Raw genomic sequence first — 19,793 nt, forward strand, 5'->3', positions numbered from 1 at the left:
TAAGACATTTGCTAATGCAAATTATTCAAATTAACCCAGAATGGTACTATCAACAAACAATATATCAAAGCAACTGGTTAATTATGCCATCAGTTTAGAATGTATTTGAGAACAAGTCAGTACAGTATATGCCTTACTGTAAAAGTAAAAAATAATATGTATTCAGTTAAATAGCATTTGCTACTGTTGAGGAGCTTCAAAATATTATAAAATGTTACAAACTGTATATGAAATTACAATGGAGTAGAAAAGTTAGGTAGTCCTAGTTACTTATCAGTGCATTATGTTTTAGTATGTTCACAGAAAATTCCCAATATGGTATTCATAGGAAATTATAAAGAATAGTAATATTAATTGAACTATTTGCCTAAATCTCACTTTGTGTAATTTATATCAGTTGCCATTACAATATGCAATAAATGATTTGCATTTGAAAAGCTACGCTCAGTCAGTTTAAAATAGCTGCTAAAAATGAGAACAACATTTGGTTCAAAGAGATGAATTGTATTCACAACATAACACTATATTTTGTTAATGAAACATATACAGACACGGATTTAGGTGGTCTGATATTTCCTAATGTTAAAACTTATACTCTTTGTTATTTTCTTTCTGTTTAGCAAATGCTATTAATTTTCAAAATAAATCTATATAATTGAAGGCATCAATATGTATATGTGTTCAAGAAATAATAATAATGCCATTATGTAAAAGGTTATAACTCAAATGCTTTGTTTTATATTACAGCCAATATAGATAATCACAACCATAACTTTATACAAAAAGAACAAAATGGAATGGTGAGGGTTAAGGAGGCAAACACAGTAAAAACCTTTGATTAAATGTATGATACTTGATAATCTATAGCACACTATCTTTGCTTAGTTGAAATCTACAAGTCAAGGTATTGTTAAGCTTAGTTTTGGCCAGCATTTGGAAAAGGTAATTTAAATGATGCAGTTCTCAGGGCTAGTGCATTTGTTTCCATGTTATAGATATTATCAGTGGTGTAACAAGTAGTACTCTCGCCTTTAATGCAGAAAGCTGTGGGTTTTATTTGCACAGCAGGTAGATGCATTACTGACCCTGCAGTGTACCATAAAGGGGATGATGCAGTCCTGAAAGTATTGTCCTGCAGATGAGCCATTAAACTGAAATGCAATCTGCTTGGGTTGATGGTAGCTCAGGTGGATGTAAAAGATCCTACGGCACCTACTGAAAGAGCAGGAGATGTTCCTTGGTACCCTGGCAAAATTTCCCCTTACAGTATAACTACCTCCAGTTGTCAGCCATAAAAAAAGGCCAATAGTCTAGTATGACTAACCCGGTCAACAAAAAGAGGAATAAATAAATAAATAAATAAAGTAAAGTCATTTGTTAAATGTTGGCGTATTCAACAATTTTCAGTCTCTCCTAGTGGCTTCATTTACTGCATAGGGTAGATATTAAAGTACTTATTGTGATGTAGAAGCAATAAAAAAACACAATGTGCTTGATACAGTGTATCCACATAGTCTGACAGAACTGCACAGTTTTAGTCCATAAAACTTCAGCTTAACAGCAGCCATAAATTAAGTTGTCATTTAGTTACTACAGTTTTATATCTGATAGGCTATGGTAAATGCTGATTAAGTTTTGAAGATTTTGTGTTGTGTTACTCTGTGAAGAAACTTTATGCAAAACACCTTGCACAGGTGAAGAAAAGGTAGGGCCTATGAGAATGGCATCCTTTTCGTTATCATTAAAAGTATAAAGTTCAGTTATTCTTTTTGTTTTATTTCTGTCACAAGACTTGCCCCAAGTCTCTATTCCCTGTGCTCCACAGCACATATCTTTCCTCATCAGAGACCTTATCAGCACAATCTTTCCCCTGAAAAGTAAGAATCATGTGTTAGGGATTGGTCCTGTAACAATCTCCTCCCCATCCTAACATCTCTCCATTAGGAGGCTTCTAAACTCAACAAAAGCTGTCTGATCAGGACACACAGCCATAGCATATGTCTGCCTCCTCAATTTACTGATATTTTTACCACTGTGACAATGCAACACTGCCCAACGTCTTCCATGAATCACCCACCCTGTGGTAGGTGCCACTAATCTGGCAGTCCTAGATAACTTCCCCTTCAGGGTGGGACAGCAGGCATCAGCTATTCAAAGTATTCTTCTTCTTTGCCCTGGCCCTCGAGCAGCAGTAACATTCATAGGTCACAGTTTTTGTGGGTCATCGTCAGGGCTTTGTCCTTCTATACCACAGGTTTGGGCAACATGGTAAGTTATTTCTACATATTTCCAATAATTGACAGTAATAACATGTTTTAAAGTTAATATACAATATATATAATTTGTACAAATAAATTACCTTTTCATTGTTCAGAAATGAAGACCAGTCACACAGGGATAGCTGTAATTGTGACTTTTGTTCCTTACATATATGCTGTAGGTGGATTGGACATTCTAAATTGGCCCTAGGTGTGAGTGCATGTGTGTGTGCCTTCTGTGGAAGGTTGGTCGCTGGGCTGGCAACTCGACACCGTAAAAACTCTACTGCCAATCATGAGCAGACAGGTGATCCGCTGTGGCGACCCCCTAACTGGGAAAAGCCAAAAGAAGAAGAAGTTCCTTACATATTAAATTGTCGACTGCACAAATAGTTGACTTGAAAACATCAAATCAGAAACTTCAAAATTACCTAACATCGAAAAACATAAAAAAAGAGTATAAAACTTTTTTTTGCAGGGATCAAGCCTGGCAGTACCCCCCCCCCCCCTACACCCACTACTAATTATATATACTGACTTCAGGATCACACAACAGACAGGAAATGCCAAAACCTCACCTCTGATATACCGCAATGTCAGGCAAACAGCTACTAGCACATTTTGATTTCTGGACCTTCAATGTTTTCCTGTTGATGTTCTGTGTGTTGATGAGCTCTGTGGTGAAAATTTTAAGGTCAGCATGGTATGACATATCATTTCACCTGTAGCTCATCATTTTGTCACACTAATGTAGCTCAGAATAAAACTAAAGTTTACTTTTCTATGAACAAACAGGTTTGGAGACAAAGGAGGTACATATTCTTCTGACATGTTTTTAAAAGTAATCTTTTGAATTAATGAGGAAGTAAGATACTATAAAGAGATTAACTCGGTTTACTGTAGATTGCTAAAGGATGGAGGTTAATAACACTATTAATATATATTTTATTTATCCTGTTATTTTTCCTTTGTTGACCAGGTTATTCCATCTAGGCTAGTAGTTTATTTTCAAGGGAGACCCGAGGTGGTATTTAAATTGCTACATCACTGTATAATTGAATAGCTTATTTCTAAGCAACAGATGCTGTGTTTGAATTCAACAAATACCATGCCACAATATTTTATGGCTTTAATCAACTGAAAACTGATCTGATATAATCTGCTGGTGTGCATATTTCAAAATGAAGGAAACTTATATCTCTTTTTCTCTGTTACCATATATTTATTTCAAGGCTATATTCAGGATATGTGGGTGACCAGCTGATTATCTTAACATTTAAATTGTAATTTGTTGTAGAGAAGGCATTAATGATGTGCTCTGCATGAAGCAGATACATCAAAATAATAGTATAATTCTCAAAGTGGCTGATTTTTGCTTAGTAGAAAGAGGCATTTGTGCCCAGATCTCATTTGATCATGTTATATATTCTATTATGTTAATTGAAGTGAATGATTACATTTTAAAAGAAGTATGTATTCTGTCAGTTACACTAGAACTGATTTTGTATTGTTTATCAATTTGTTCATTTATTCCTGATGCCTATGATTTGTCTAGGTAAAATATAAAGGAGTTGAATCCAGCTTAGTGTTGAATTTAACTGCACCACGCTGCCCTCTTCAGTACAGGGTGTTATAGGCATGGCATATTTTCACTGAGAAAACACATTGCCTTTTGGTGAAATATATTTGATTTTTATGTCTATTATAATGAGCTTTATTAAACACTGAACAAGGGTTGTATTATTCACCCTGAACAGATGCCATATACCTACCCCAAATTAAGTTAAGTGTAATGCATCATACCAGAGTATGACAGTGAAATGTAAATGACTGTGCACATAGTGGTAGGAGGAAGACAGTGGAAACACTTTCTTCAGTTTATGTGCAGTTTATTTACAGAGAAATTTAAAATCAAATTCACTTTCAATTTAAATAAGAAATAAGCACACTTTACTTAATACAATTCTAGTCAGCTTATATTTCAGCTCTGTGTTTTCCAGTCCAATTTTAATGGTTTTGAATTGAATACAACAGTCCTTGTAGATCATACACTTGCAGCTCCGATCAAGCTACCTTGCAATCCCCCAAATACATCCAATAGGCTACTGGCACCCCTCAACTAAAACAGTAGGAATTGGAGTGACTCTTCTGGTTTTTCCTCAGCTTGCTGTGGTCAGGGTCCACAAAGAATCTCTACTCATGACCTTAGATTCTTTCTGAATGAGAGGTGAATGTCTGATTACTGTGGCTACAAGCACTCATTTTAACAACAGCTTTCTCAGGTGATTCATATTTGGCTGAGCCATCACATGACTTTACTACAGTCATATACTATGATTACATCACATGACTTTACTATGATTACATCACATGACTTTACTATAGTAATATACTATGATTACATCACATGACTTTGCTGCAGTAATATACTATGATTACATCACATTACTTTACTACAGTAATATACTATGATTACATTTTATTTCAGTGAGTATTATTTATTTATTGATTAATTTACTGTATTTATTAATTTATTTATTTAGTTGCCTTTGTTGACCAGGAAAGTCCAAATGGGCAAAGCCAATTTTCAGTGGATGTCTGGGGAGAAAAGATCCAGCAGACATATTTAAGATATTCATGACAAAACTACTGTTTTACAAAGATGCATTACATAGATAGCTCTTAAGACATCTAGATAAAATCAGATAAGTGTCTTGTAGTGACAGCATACAAAGATAGAACAGGTATTCCCTCTGCAGTGACACTGTACAGCATTAAATTCCAAGAATAAAACATTTAGTATGCAGACAGTTCAAGTGGAATATATGCAACAAGTAAACAGTAGTTACGACTTATAAGACATGGGTAAGGAAGGTTACAGTACAGATGTTAGGAATAAGTAAAATTGAGGTAAGGGGTGTGAAACGTTAGTTGGCAGGTAGATAGTTAAAGCTAGAAGAGGGAGAGAAGCATTGTATAGCTGATGAGTCAAGGATAAAGGGGGGAAGTATACTAGGCTACATATTGACATAGAAGCTGGTTATAAGATAATGGCAGAGGGTTTTTGAGGAGATGTATGAAGTGGGAAAGTCAGAAAATAATTGAAATGAAGTGGGGATTAAGTAGGAAGAAAGCAAAATAAGGAGGAATAGTAGAAAGATTTATTTATAGAAAATGACACAGGTTATAAAAAGACGGGGGTACAAGATTACTTTTTTGTTGTGTGTAGATTTTATCTGCTGCACAAAATGTTGCTTGCATTTCGCTGTGTTAATTTTTACACAGGGTATAGTTTTTTAGTTGAAAGAATGAAATTGCAAATATAAAAAAACTGTTTATATTTGCATAATTTCACTTTGATTGTATTTTTCCCTGATTAAATGTTTAACTTAGTTGATCTTTTTTTTTGTTTTTCTTTGTTTTGTACAATCTTTGTCCCTAACTCTCTGTTAATAGCTAGTCCCCTCCTGGCCAAACAGTCAGTTCATTCCCCCCTCAACCAGGATCTCTTACCAAGGGTAAGGACTGACCAGAAGACATCATTCAGGCAGACATCAGGGATGGTCCAAGGGGTTTCCTTTATGTCCTATCTTCACTGGAGGCACTCAGCTGAGATGTGGAAAGGGGATGTGCAATGGGGTGACCAAATGGTGAAATCACACTTCCTTGGCCTCCATTACAGAAATCACACATCCTTACATGCTCCATGAGCAACAGCAAATCTTCTCATCCCTGAGGAGAGGAAATCAGGCCATGGTCCTTCAGCCCTGTCCCTTTCTGCCTAGCTGCTACAGTGCTGGGGATCAATACTGAAACCTCGGTTGCATGAGTCACAGTTAAGTTCCATCCCTCTGTGCCATACAGCCACTTTTTTGATGCACTTGTTCTATCTGTTGATGATTATATGGGCTAACCAATGGCAATATAATCTAGACTATAAATGTTACCATCAAGTTCTTATTGTAGTGTATTACACACACACACACACACACATATATATATATATATATATATATATATATATATATGTGTGTGTGTGTGTGTGTGTGTGTGTGTGTGTGTGTAGTATGGCTCCCTCTTGAAATGTTGAGACCCAAAATGCCGAATCCCAACATACCGAAAAAAACCCAAAAGTACCAAACATCATTCTTCTCCTTTAAACTTTCTTTTTTCACCCTCCCCCTGACACTCACAGACTTATATATATATATATATATATATATATATATATATATATATATATATATATAGATATGGGTCTACTGCTTTTGGTCGAATTACATTTGGTCGAAAATGATTTCAGGCAGCCCACTTCACTGAAAGCTCATTTGACTGAAAGCCCATTTGGTCGAATCCCATTTGGTCAAAAATAGAATATAGCCCCTGCCCTACTGCAGTGTGACCCTGGAGTGAGAATGTAAAGTTAGGGGGTGTGGGGGGGCATAGCCCCCCATATTTTGCAACTAATTTTTACTGATGTTATGTGTTTCAATGTATTTTTAATGGATACACAAGTATATAATAGTGAATACACTGCAATTATGTGGGGGGCTATGTCCCCAACACCCCCTAATGTGGGGGCTGTGCCCCCCACCCCCCTAACTTTATATTCTCACTCTAGGGTCACACTGCAGTGGGGCAAGGGCTATATTCCATTTTCGACCAAATGAGATTCGACCAAATGGGTTTTCAGTGAAATGCATTTTCGGTGAAGTGAGCTGCCTGAAATAATTTTCGACCAAATGTAATTCGACCAAAAACAGTAGACCCATATATATATATATATATATATATATATATATATATATATATATATAAAACAGCTCAAAGATTGCCATACCTCAAAGAAAAGGGAATATTTATGAAATGTCAGTCTTGGATTTAGTATATGTAAATCTGGATTTTCGGCCATTGAGTCCCCAGATTACGGTATTAACCTGGATTAGAACCTGCAGTGCATGCACATGCACATGTAGGAAAACTGATTAATTTTATGCTGATGAGCTGGTTCAGACCCATTTCACTCCTCTGCCCTATGCCCACTACCACCCAATCCAGAATACATTTTTTCTTAAATATAAACTTACTCCACTTAGTACTTCTGCTTCAAGTTTCTATTTTTCAAAAATAAATCAAACCAAAAACAAAATAGAAGGTAGGTAGACAGGCAGCAATACCATTACCAGAAACCCAAGGGTAAAGAAATATGAAAAAAATCCAGCAAACAGAAGTGACACCCAATAGTCAAGTATCACTATCAATATCCTCTAATTAATCATTGCTTCCTTTTCACACAAGAAAATGCCCTCAACAAAATGGTAGTGGCAGCTAATGGTGGCTCAGTAATCTGAATACAAGACATAGTCTGATACTCAGAAATCAGTACTGTGTTGGCAAACCACATTGCAAAGGCTGCTATTTGACCATTCCACTATTATGTTGGTATAATTTAAAGCCAAAAGCAAAGCAGTTGCTATTCATGTCAGTTAGAGAACCAAAGTTGTCAGACTAGTACTGTTCTTCTTCCATGAGATTTATGTGATTCTTGAATTTGAAATTCCTTGGAAATCACTTATTTACTGTTCTTCTTCCATGAGATTTCTGTGATTCTTGAATTTGAAATTCCTTGGAAATCACTTATTTACTGTTCTTCTTCCATCAGATTTCTGTGATTCTTGAATTTTAAATTCCTTGGAAATCACTTATTTACTCTCACTGGTGTGAAAAATAGCAACTGCTTGAGATGCTGTTGTAGTGTTTTGGTGCACACCTCTCAAATGTCCAGATTTTTGCCTCATATTTTTGGGCCATTCCTCACTAAATTTCTGGTTCTCTGGCAAATTATTGTGGACTGAAGGTACTACTGCTAACATATATTTCAGTTTCGGACTTTATACCCTTCAGAAAATATGTGCTAATGCAAATCCTGTTATTATTGCAACATTCTCATTTCGTAAGAGCACTATTTAAAATCTATCCCAATTTTTGGACCATTGTCCTCCTTTATTTTAGGCTTTGTCCAGATTTCTTGTGGTAAGAGTTTGAGAGGTATGCTGCATGGAAGTTATTCTTTTCTCCCATGTTGGTCACTGTGGAGTTGTATATATAGGTTTGGGGCGTAGGGGGCTAAATTGCTTACTTTTTACTTAAGGTCCAGTGAGCTAAGAATATAACAGTTGCCTTTAGTATATAGGACCACGGACTTTTGTTCTAGGTATATGCCTAGAGGTTCAGTGTTAGAACCTCTGTGTGACTCAGATGGCAGTCTACTCTGTTTCCATGGGTCTTAAGGATTCAAAGTTTCTAGGAATCTAAGGATTTTCCATGAAAAAGAAGGCAAGCAGATCACTGCCGAGTTTTTCATTCTCCCATAGGCCATTCAGTGTGTCAGTGATGTTTAAATAAATTTGCATTATTTTAGCTGTGGCTACATGTTTATATTTATAGAACCTTGTGTGCTTTCTAGTATACAGAAAAATTTGCTGTTTGAAGGTCAATGGATTTTTTACAATGTTTCTTCTCTGTATTAGTTTTCATAACCCTTGTTGGAGGGTCATTACTAAGATTTATCTGTGCTTGTCACTTACCTGTTGTCATTTTAAAGTACCTCCAGTGGGAGAGGGGCGCTCTTAAAAATGTGTAATATCTCTTTCTTGCAGAGAGACTCAAAAGTGACCAGAGATGGGTGTGTAGGTAATGTAAATCATCTAGGTTTGACCTAACAAATCTGCTGGACATTGCTGCACTCATACAAGATTGCTGAGGCCTGGAACTCCTTACCTGCATCCACCAAGTTTATACCCTCCCTCCCATCATTCAAAACCACTCTGAAAGACTTCCTAGCTAAAATCTGGCTCTGTTCTTGCTCAAAACCAGGATAAACTATATCCCTAACTGTGGACAAGTACCTTTTCATTTCTTATACCTTCTTAATTTCCCTTCTTCACTGCTATCAAATTCTCTTCCTTGACTTTCTCTCTAAATATACCATAAACCTGTTTTTCCCTCACTTCATAGTGCAATTACTGTTTGTATTAGACTAACTTACCTTTAATTTCTTTACAAACTGTGTAAAATGTCTCTAAATTTTAAATGATTGTCATATAACTTGTATCAATTCTTAACCAATGTTTTTATATCGTGTCTAATGTGTTATAATTATTTAAACTGCAGATGATTTTGTTTTATTTTTGAAGTTTGTAAAATAATTGTTCTTAAACTGTTTTGTAATAATTTGGAAGTTTTCTCCCAAGGCTTCCACTGAAAATTTGCTTGTACCCAGTCAGACGTTCCCGGTTATCAAATGTCAATAAATAAATAAATAAATAAAGACATGCAATTTTGTCTGCTCTACCCTTTCCATGAAACCCATCATTAAGAAAAAGGTTTATAATGTAAAGCTTTAAACTGCCTGTGGTACCTACTGTATTCACTTTTTCACTAGTATGAAGATCAGGCCTTTTCGCAGTACCAATAAATCCAAAAGCTGTGGTAAACCATCAGCGCACCAAAAACTAAGAATCCATGGTGAACACGATATGAAAATGAGAAATGACACAACAACAACCAATAAAAATTAACTTACAGTTATTTTTTAATATTTTATTAATAAACAAGTATTCCAAAACTATAAAGCAAGCAGGTCGGCATTACAGAGCTTTTTAGAAATAATGCACAGTGTTGCGAAGTCTAGATAGAGTATGTCTGAGGTAACTATACATTTTTAGAAAGCTGTTAGAGCAAGATGACACCTGGAAAGTGAGATATGAACAGGAGAAAATTTGAAATTTAAAATTCTGATTAATAAGTCAAATGTGCCCAAGAGTAAGATAATGTTATACTCACATTAAAATATAATGATGTAAATAAACCAGTTGCAGATAGGCATCACTCAGAATGGCAGATGCCAATGGTGCGGAAATGCATTATCACTTTCATAAATGAAGCTTATACTGCATTTATGACTCAGTTTCAGCACTCAGTAAGGCATACCTGGCTTTAGAAGCACCTGGGCTTCACTCTATAGTTGCGCCCCACCTCCCTAGCTCTTCATCTGAAGATCAAATAAAGGTCCACAGCTTCATCTGACTTACTTGCTTGATTTGGGCTTCAGCTTCTCCATTACCAAAGTACAGCTGATTGCTATATCCGACTTCCAGGAAGATTTCTGTCTTCAATATTTAAATTCCCTGAAGGAGCATAAGGCCTTCTCTAAAGGGAACTTCCTTTTTCAGCCCCTCCCCCATTAAGGATGCCATTCCACCTTAGGCTCTTAACTTGGTTTTGGAGAAGCTGATCAATGCCCCTTTTGAATGATTCCCTTTTGAAATGTTGGCATTTGAAAAGCTGAGTGGCGAAAGCTGAAAAAAGAACTGAAAACCAAGAGAACAGCAAATCTCGAAAATCGCTATTCTCCTTAAAACTTCTTTTTGCAGAGGGGCAAGCCCCCCTGCACCCCAATATTGGGGGCAACCCCCCTAAACTTACATACAATAACTCTGAGATCACCGCATTTTAAAGAAAAGGGGATATTCTGAGAAATGGCATTGCAAACTCACACACACACACACACACACACACACACACACACACATATATATATATATATATATATATATATATATATATACATGTATGTAGATGGGTCCCCTTCAGATGGTCAAACTTTTAAAAGCTAAACATTCATATGGCCAAGACCATATGATTGAACTTTTAATAGTTCGAACGGTCTGAATGGGGATCTCCATAGAGTGTGGAATGGGAAGATTTCCTTTTACCGCAATGTAGTGTGATCACGGAGTTGGTATATTTAAATACTGGGGGGTGTGGGGGTGCAGGGGGGATTTCCCCCCTGCTAGCACTGTTTAGTTTTTTTTTGTTTATTTATTTTTTTTCACATTTGAACATTCAAATGTTTGATCATATGTTCTTAGCCATATGAAAGTCAAACATTTGGATGTTCGATTAAGTGAAGTAGACCCATACATATATATATATATATATATATATATATATATATATATATATATATATATAGATATATATATGTGTGTGTGTGTGTTTACTATCATATTTTTGAAAATGTTTTTTATGAGTACTTATGTACTCGAAAAACATTGTTTAAAGTTACGATAGTGACCAATAAATTAACTAACAAAAAAAAATGTCAACAATTCGAAATTGAATTGTTGACATTTTTCAAACTTACCTCCACATCCGGTGTCATGCAACCCATGTTTTGCAGGGAGGCAAGCTGCCCTGCACCCCCCACCCCCTGCTACTTGTATATGTAAACTCTGAGATTGCACTACAGCGAGGGAGAGGGTACATTTCCCGATCCCCACTATAGTGTGATTTGTATTCAAAATGTTGAATCCACAACAGCGAATCCTAGTGCTCATTCGCTGTTGTGACTTCAACATTTTTTTCACTCATTTCAAATGTTTAAAACTTGCTTTCAGGATTATACGTTTGCACATTGCAGTTGTGACATTTTGATTATAATCCTATATATATATATATATATATATATATATATATATATATATGGGTCCTGTTCTTATTATGTACGTTTCATTGAGACGTACATGATCAAACTCATTTCTGTCGAAAATGCACTTTTGTTGAGAGGTAACTAAGCAAACAGTTGTTTGCTTGTAGATTTAGTTGTACATCAACATGTACTGTTGATTGTACAACTAAGCAAAATGTTGCTTAGATCACGGTACAGTGGGGATAAGGGAATATTCCCTTTTCCCCACTGTAGTGTGATCTTGGAGTGAGAATATTAAAGTAGGGGTGTGTGGGGGGCACAGCCCCTCACATGGGGGGTGTAGGGGGGCTTGAACCCCTGCATAAACGTAAGTACTGTTTTATTTTTGTAGTTTTTTGGCATGATTTTTTTTTTCGAAAGTGGATTTTTGACAAAATGCATTTTCGTGATAGTGAGTTTGATGTACATTTTGATAAAACGTACTTTCGATGGATCAACATAGATCCATATATATATATATATATATATATATATATATATATATATATATATATGTAGGTCTAGTAGGTCTACTTCACGTCACTGAAAGCTCATTTCACTGAAACTCATTTGACTGAGCACACTTTACTGAAGGCTCACTTCACTGAAAGCTCATTTCACTGAAACTCATTTCGTTGAAAGGTGTATGCCCTTTTCCCCATTGTAGTATGATCCTGGAGTTAGTATATATAGTAAGGGGGTGTTGTCGGGGTCTGGGAGGCTTAGCTCCCCACCTATTATATACATTTTAAACCATATACATGGATACTTACAACTCCAAAGAATAACTCTTTTTTAGAAGACAATATATTCCCAAACTATGTGTGGGCTGTGTCCCCCACCCCACTTTACTATATATACTAACTCAAGGATCGCACTGCACTGGGGAAAAGGGCATATCCTTTTCAACAAAATGAGTTTCAGTCAATTGACTCTTCAGTGAAGTGAGCTTTCAGTCAAATGAGTTTCAGTGAAATGAGCATTCAGTGAAGTGAAGTAGATATATATATATATATATATATATATATATATATTTGTTTATTTAACATTTGTTTACTGGGAAAGTCTGACTTGGAACGAAGCCAATTTTCAGCAGAAGCCCAGTGAGAAAGTCCTTTCTTTTGGCCATTCAGTCTGTATGTTTCTGGACTTGCTGTAGTGGGTCCTGACATTCCAAATGGTTACCCTTTCCAAGCAGCCAATAATCACAGTAAGTTGGATAACTTCAAGCTTTTGTTCTGCCTAAACAGACCATATCATTGAACAATCAATAACTGAGAACAGCATGTTGGTTTCAGGTAGTACTTGAGGTGGTAATGATATTACATTGATTATGCATGCAGTATCAGAAGGGTTGCCAGTATTACACAACTGTTTTCTGCATGCTAATATTCTGAAAACTCTAAATGTAGAGAAATTAATAATGTTAAGTAATCATCCATGGATGTTATTAATTCTCACATCTTAGCCATTCTGAAAAGTCAGAAATCATTTTTATAATTATACACTGACTAAAAACAGAAGAAGGCTATTAGGAGAGAGAATGGTAGCGCCACCTATGGGCAATTTACTGTTTCTTGATGATAACCTAGTTAATGTTACAGAAAATCATGCTGAACTGGTTCTTTTGAAAGTTAATTCTGAAGCTGCAACCCAGCTGGCTAACAGAAAGACATTAAAGACGGCATTTGTATGATTTATTTAAAAAGGGCTCATTAGAGACTTATTGCAGCAGGTATTAATGATGTAGGCTACACTACTAGTTAAGGAAATACCCACTTTGAGAAAAAAAAATTGATTATTGGAGCAGGTCTGCTACCTCCCAGTGGTGTTCCTGCATGGAATGCACAGCTGGCAAATTATTATAGTAGGAATGTGAGGTTATTATACTTTTTGCATGGGTTCCATTCACTGTGTATTTTGGAAGTAATCATTGAAAGAACACATTTGTTTGAATGAGATGTATTTCATCTGTCTGTTTCTAAAATAAATTTTTACCAAAAAAATAACTAGGGCAGTGAAGTCCTGCTTAGACCCTTGAATGATCTTCAAACCAAGTGTATGACAACTAACTACCTTGGGTTATTGTGTTATAATACTCAGAGCTCAGACAATGCAGTTTAAAGAAATGTATATCTTACTTCTCAGTCAGACTATCAATGTGGCTATAATGACTGAGATATGGCTGGCCCTGGGAAACCAGTATTACATATCCAAGGTTTCATCAGCTACTCCAAGTTTAAAGCAATTGTAATGTTTTGTCACTCTCCTCTACTACTTAGCCCTGAGGATGTCGAACTTCTTGGCATGAATGCAAAGCTATATAACAGATAAAAGTGCTTTAAGATTTTACAAAACCCCAGCCTACCACTGCAAATGGAGGGTAATTTTAACTTTGTCTTTTTAAATATAGCTCTTATGGGGGGCTTAAGTCAGGGCCATAACATTGTCTTGAGTGACCTTAATACCCCTAGGAGACTTGTAAATCTTCGAAGAATAAAGATGAAGAACTGGTGGCTATATCAGCGCAGCCTAACTATAAGCAGAATGTTAAATTTTACACTCGTATGAGAAAATACTGGATTTTAGTTTTAGTCATCCTGATCAGGTGACGATTATTCAACATACAGGATTTTAGTTTTACTCATCCTGGTCAAGTAACAAGGAATATTCAAGCAAGAAGTATTTAAGAAGCTCTAACCACCTGGCAATTTGGTTTCATTTCTGTACAAGGCAATGAACTGATGAACAAAATGGTCAGGTTACTCAAAAGGTATTATCAAGCATACTGCACTGTTATTATTAAGGCTATTGAGATATGGGATTTGTGGACAACTAGGAATAATGCAAAAGGCGAAAACAATTGGAGTTAATTCTTTTATATGGTTTAAAACATTATTCATAGCAGAATCCCTCTAAAGAAACAAAAAAATAGTGAAGTAAATCACCCCAGTGATTGATTAAGAAAAGGTAAATGTTATGTGAAAATGAATTACATTAAAGCCAAAAGATAATAATAATAATAAATCAGTTTACATCCATGATAGGAATTCTAGATCAGGAAGTAATTCACCATTTTCCTTGAGATTAAATTGTATCTTACTTTGATGGTATGGCACTCCTTGACACTGACATCTGCAGATGTAGGACCACATACATATTGTCTGACACCAACACATCTAAACTATGAATAAAATAAGTTTAAGATGACATCTGTGTTCAAACTAGCAGAAGCATTTGGAAAGGAACAGATATGGAAATCAAACAGCAAGTAGATAAAAGACAGCAAGTGAAACTGTCAAAAAAACAAAGAAATAATATAAAGATCATGACAAGAAGACAGCAAATGAAAATTGGAAAACAAATGATTGTAGTGCAAGTATATGAAACTGCTGTAAAAACCACGTTACTTAATATTTTACATATGAATGTCTAAGGAGCAGTGAATTCAAACAAAAAGATGAAAGGTTAATAATGGCAGCTCCAGGAAGTGGACTACGTATATGCTAGTTTACAAAATCAATACAGAAAGGGAGAGAGACAGAAAAATATAGGTTCTGAACTGCAGAGGTAGAAACAGTTACCTATCTTGTTTCTGGGAGTCCAACTGGGCAAAGAAATGGTACTTGGGCAGGAAAGATTCAGCAGATATTAAGATACTCATGACATTTTTTTTTTACAAAGATATGTTGCATAGATAAATCTTAAAATGTTTAGATCCAAACAAGTAATTGTTTTGTAGTAACACTATACAAAGATAAAATAGGTATTTCATCTGTGGGGACATTATACCTGGTATTAAATTCCAAGTATAAAATGTATTTAGTATGCAAACAGTTCCTGTGCAATATATGTGACAGGCAGATATATCTAATGACTTATAAGACATGAGTTACAGTACAGACTTTAGGAATTAAAAAAAACGAGGTAAGGAGTGTGAAACATTAGTCAGTAGGTAGATAATAGTTAAAGCTCATAGAGGAAGAGAGGCTTATAATAGCTGATGAGTCAAGAATAGTGGGGGTAAAAATACTAGGGTTCATACTGATGTTGAAACTGGTTGTATGAGAGTGGTGGAGAGAGAGTTTGAAGGAAATGGATGAAGTGGGAAGGTCAGAAAGAAATTGAAACATAAAATTGGGATTAAGATAGGAAGGTAATTGAGGAGGAGAGGTAGAAAGGCTTATTGCACACAAGAAGTTATAAAGGGATGGGGGGTATGATCTGACAATGAAAATGTAGTTACCAAGGTCAGTAGCATGTGCATTACCAGATGTGGTTTAGGTGGGCTTAATAAGGGCTTGAAGGCAGACTGTTTCATGGTCTGTTTTACATATGTTAGGATGGTGCTGCAGATTTTAGCTATACTCAGAGTATGTACACATTGAAAGGCACAATAATACAGCAAGACTGTTACACTGGGGGTTGCACAAACACTACAATATGGGGTAGTTAAGAAGCAGTGGAAATATGAATCACAAAAAAAAAAGTAAAAGGAGTAATGATCACATAGGATAATCCAATAACATGAAAATGAGAAACTGATGTTAAAGAAAAAAGGATAAAAGTAACATTAACTGCTGAAATAGCTACACCTAGCCACTATAGTGGTAATACAAAATAAATATAAAAAATCCAAGAAACAGCAAAAATGACAGTTAAAGAAGCTTTATTCACAACCAGAGACTAAGCACTTTCACCCCTCACAGTAGTAGGGCTTCATCAGGGTAAAAACATAGACTATCATCACCTCTCTTATATAATAGCCTCAATAATTTAACAACCAACCAAATGTCTTGATCAATTAACCTAACTGAAAATAGAAAATAATGACAGAGGTGGTGTCAGTGACAGTCTGTTGGAATAAAGGGAAATGCTATGGCAACTGAGGTTAAACACCTTGGTAACACCAGAAATTAATGATAGTAGTTTTCTTATGGGAATTTTAAAACTACAGTCTATTTCTATTTAATTTAATTCATTGTAATTTTAACTGACTTTTTTTCCTTTGTATAATGGTATATTATGATTGTGTTTTGAGGTTTTTACTTTAACAATGTTGAAACACACACAGGAAACATTTTAACTACTTTGTATTGTTTAGAAACTGTGATTTGCTATGTTATATATTGCTTTAAGTTTTCAATTAGGTTAATTGATTAAAACATGTTGTTGGTTGTTAAATTACTGAGGCTATCATATAAGGGTGGTGATGATGGTCTAAGTTTTTTACTCTGATGAAGCCCTACTACTGTGAGGAGTGAAAACGCTTTGTCTCTGGTTGTGAATAAAGCTTCTTTAACTACAATTTTTTGCTGTTCTCGGATTTTTATTTTTATTTTAGATTACCAGCATTTGACCACCATGTCAAACATTTTGATTACTAGCAACTATAGTGCCCTGTGCAGCGAGCAACATAAATTAGTAGAATAAAAGTGTAGGCAAGTGGAAACTAGCCAGTGTGGAATAAAGACATGCAGCTGTTTCCAGCAGTAGAAAGAGCAGCAGAGCTAATAAAATGAATTTTTAAGCGTACTTATACATGCTACCACTATGCATAACTCTCATAATAATGAGGGACCAAGCCCCAAAAATAGGGACACATTTTAAATATTGCTCTTTTAAAATTAGAAAGTTACTAAAATAAAACGTCTTGTGTTACTGTACATTTTTCAGAGGGATATGAAGTCAGAAACTCAAATGCCTGTCATTATTTACTGAATTTAATCCTTACTGCTTTGGCATAAAAATCAAGAAAACCACAAATATTATGAAGAACAGACCAAAAATACTGGAAATTCTGGCAAAATCTGGACAGTTCGGAGGTATGCCACTACGGGTAACTCCAGATGAAATGCAGAAGAAGGAAATTACAGGTTCACTGCAGGGGTTAAGGACAGCATTCTTAGCAACCATCAAAGACTGAATTAATACTAATTCCATGAACTATAATTTTATCCTAAGAGAGAGAAGCTATATCAAAATCTAAGAGCAGCAGTGTGACATACTCCACCATAAACCACAACCACTGCTTCCAGTAAACAGCAGCTCCATAAGTGCATGGAACTAGGACCAATTTATTGATCCATTTAAGGCATGTTTGCCAGGACCATTCTGCTGAACCTCACAGCATGTAGTACTGTCCTTGGTGCTTAGTATTCAGAGCAGAGTAAACACTTGCAGATATAGATACAACTTTGAGGTGTTATGGTGGAAGTATTTGTGATTTGTGTGTGTGTGTGTGTGTGTGTGTGTGTGTGTGTGTGTGTGTGTGTGTGTGTGTGTGTGTGTATACAGTAAAGAAGGGTCCTTTGATAGCCAAGAGCAGGAGCAGGGTGCTGCAGTGTTGATTAGAAATGCTGTCAGACATTTGCTTATTTTTTTTAAGTAAAAAAATGCAGCATTTCCTTGCATAAATAAATAACTGCATAAATAAGTAAATAAATAAATAAATAAGTAAATAGCAAATGGCTTACGCCGGTCTGTGTCAAATGCAGTCTCTGTAGCACGTTTTGGAGGAGGACTGTATATTTAGTTAACCAATCAATGTGCAGGTTTAGCTTGTTACTATAGAAACAGTTAAGGCATAGTCAAGAGCATGTGCACTGTGGCAGTTATTTAGAAGGGCAAGATTAAGATGAGTAGCTGCATTAGTCTGCAATATTTTTTTCTTTTTTTTTTTTTTTGATTTCTTTCTTTCCAAATCTGGAAGGCAACTAGATATTTCTTTACCTAGGGTAAGCTTTCTATCTGGATTAATCAATATACTAGTCAGAGACTGCCTTTTCTCTCACTAAAAAAGCAAAATCTCACTAAAATAACACTGCAATATTACACGAGCACTTTCATCTCAGATTTCTTAAAGTGAGATGAAAGAACTCAATATCAATTTTTTTTTTCTTCGTCTTTAGCTCATGGTAGTTTTATAGTGTTTATAACCTACTAATATATTTGTGCCAGCACACAGGACCCCTACGTTTTTGCCCCATTCTAATCTGATAAACTGCCATTCAACTTTAGGTATACAGAGTTCCCCAATCTGCTGCTCACAAGTGCACAAAACTCTGTTTATGTGCCTTTTGCAAGAATATTCTAACTGCTTTACAAACATGCCTGTCAACTCTTCATGATTCACAAAATGCCCTGATTTTGCTTCATATTTTTGGTCTGTGCCTCATAAAATTTGATATTCTTGCAAATCATTAGATATTGCAGTTTGTAAATAAGAAGAGTTGGTGGGTGTGGATGAATGCAACTTACTTTGTTGTTGTTTGATCAGTTTGAAGTCTGGCTTTACAGGAGTAGTGTGCTTTTTATGAAATGAGTAGGAATATTTATTATCCGACTTCTGTTTTTGAATAAAAGTTGAAAATGTCCTTGATTTCACAGAATGTCCCTAACTTTACCTTATATTTTTGGTCTGTTCATCATACAAAACGTAAACTCTGCCATAGAATATCTCCTTTGCTCTCCCCTTCAGCCCACACTTCCCTAGTCAAAAGTGCTCTTTTCAACTGGCATACAAGTTTCCTCTGATTACCTATTTACTCGGGACAAAATTCTCAAATGCTTCAGATCGCAGAATATAAAACTTGAAGATTTGCTGTCCATGCTGACAGCAGTTCTCACCACTGCAAACCTCCTACATCATGTAAAATGGTTTCCAGTCACTGAAAGGGTAGCATACCTTTTATTCATAAAATACTAAACAGTGGCTATTGCATACCTTTGAGATTTTAACTACCTGCATAAAGCCATTTTTATAGTGTAAGAAGTACCCGGAAGAAAGAGATCACATTAAGCAGAACTCCATGTAAAACAGCTGCTGTAGACCATACCTTCCCCTGATTATTCTCAGCATTATGGAACAGACTCTGCAATTAATTAAGATGACTTGAATCTCTCACTGAGTTCAATAAGGCCTTTTCTGAACACTTGCACAAGGAAACTGCGTGTAAGTGCTGGCTAACTTCTCCATTTGCTATCAAACAGTATACTACCTT

At 35.6% G+C, this 19,793-nt stretch overlaps 1 protein-coding gene across 1 annotated transcript in view; it reads right to left on the reverse strand.

Annotated features, from left to right (window-relative positions):
* ATP12A (ATPase H+/K+ transporting non-gastric alpha2 subunit) overlaps positions 1 to 19,793 on the reverse strand; it is a 534,499-nt gene that overhangs the window by 450,095 nt on the left and 64,611 nt on the right. The window lies entirely within an intron of this gene.

This window comes from Protopterus annectens, chromosome 8.part0 (assembly GCF_019279795.1).
Source record: "Protopterus annectens isolate FY-2018-M chromosome 8.part0, PAN1.0, whole genome shotgun sequence".
NCBI classification, from domain to species: Eukaryota; Metazoa; Chordata; order Ceratodontiformes; family Protopteridae; genus Protopterus; species Protopterus annectens.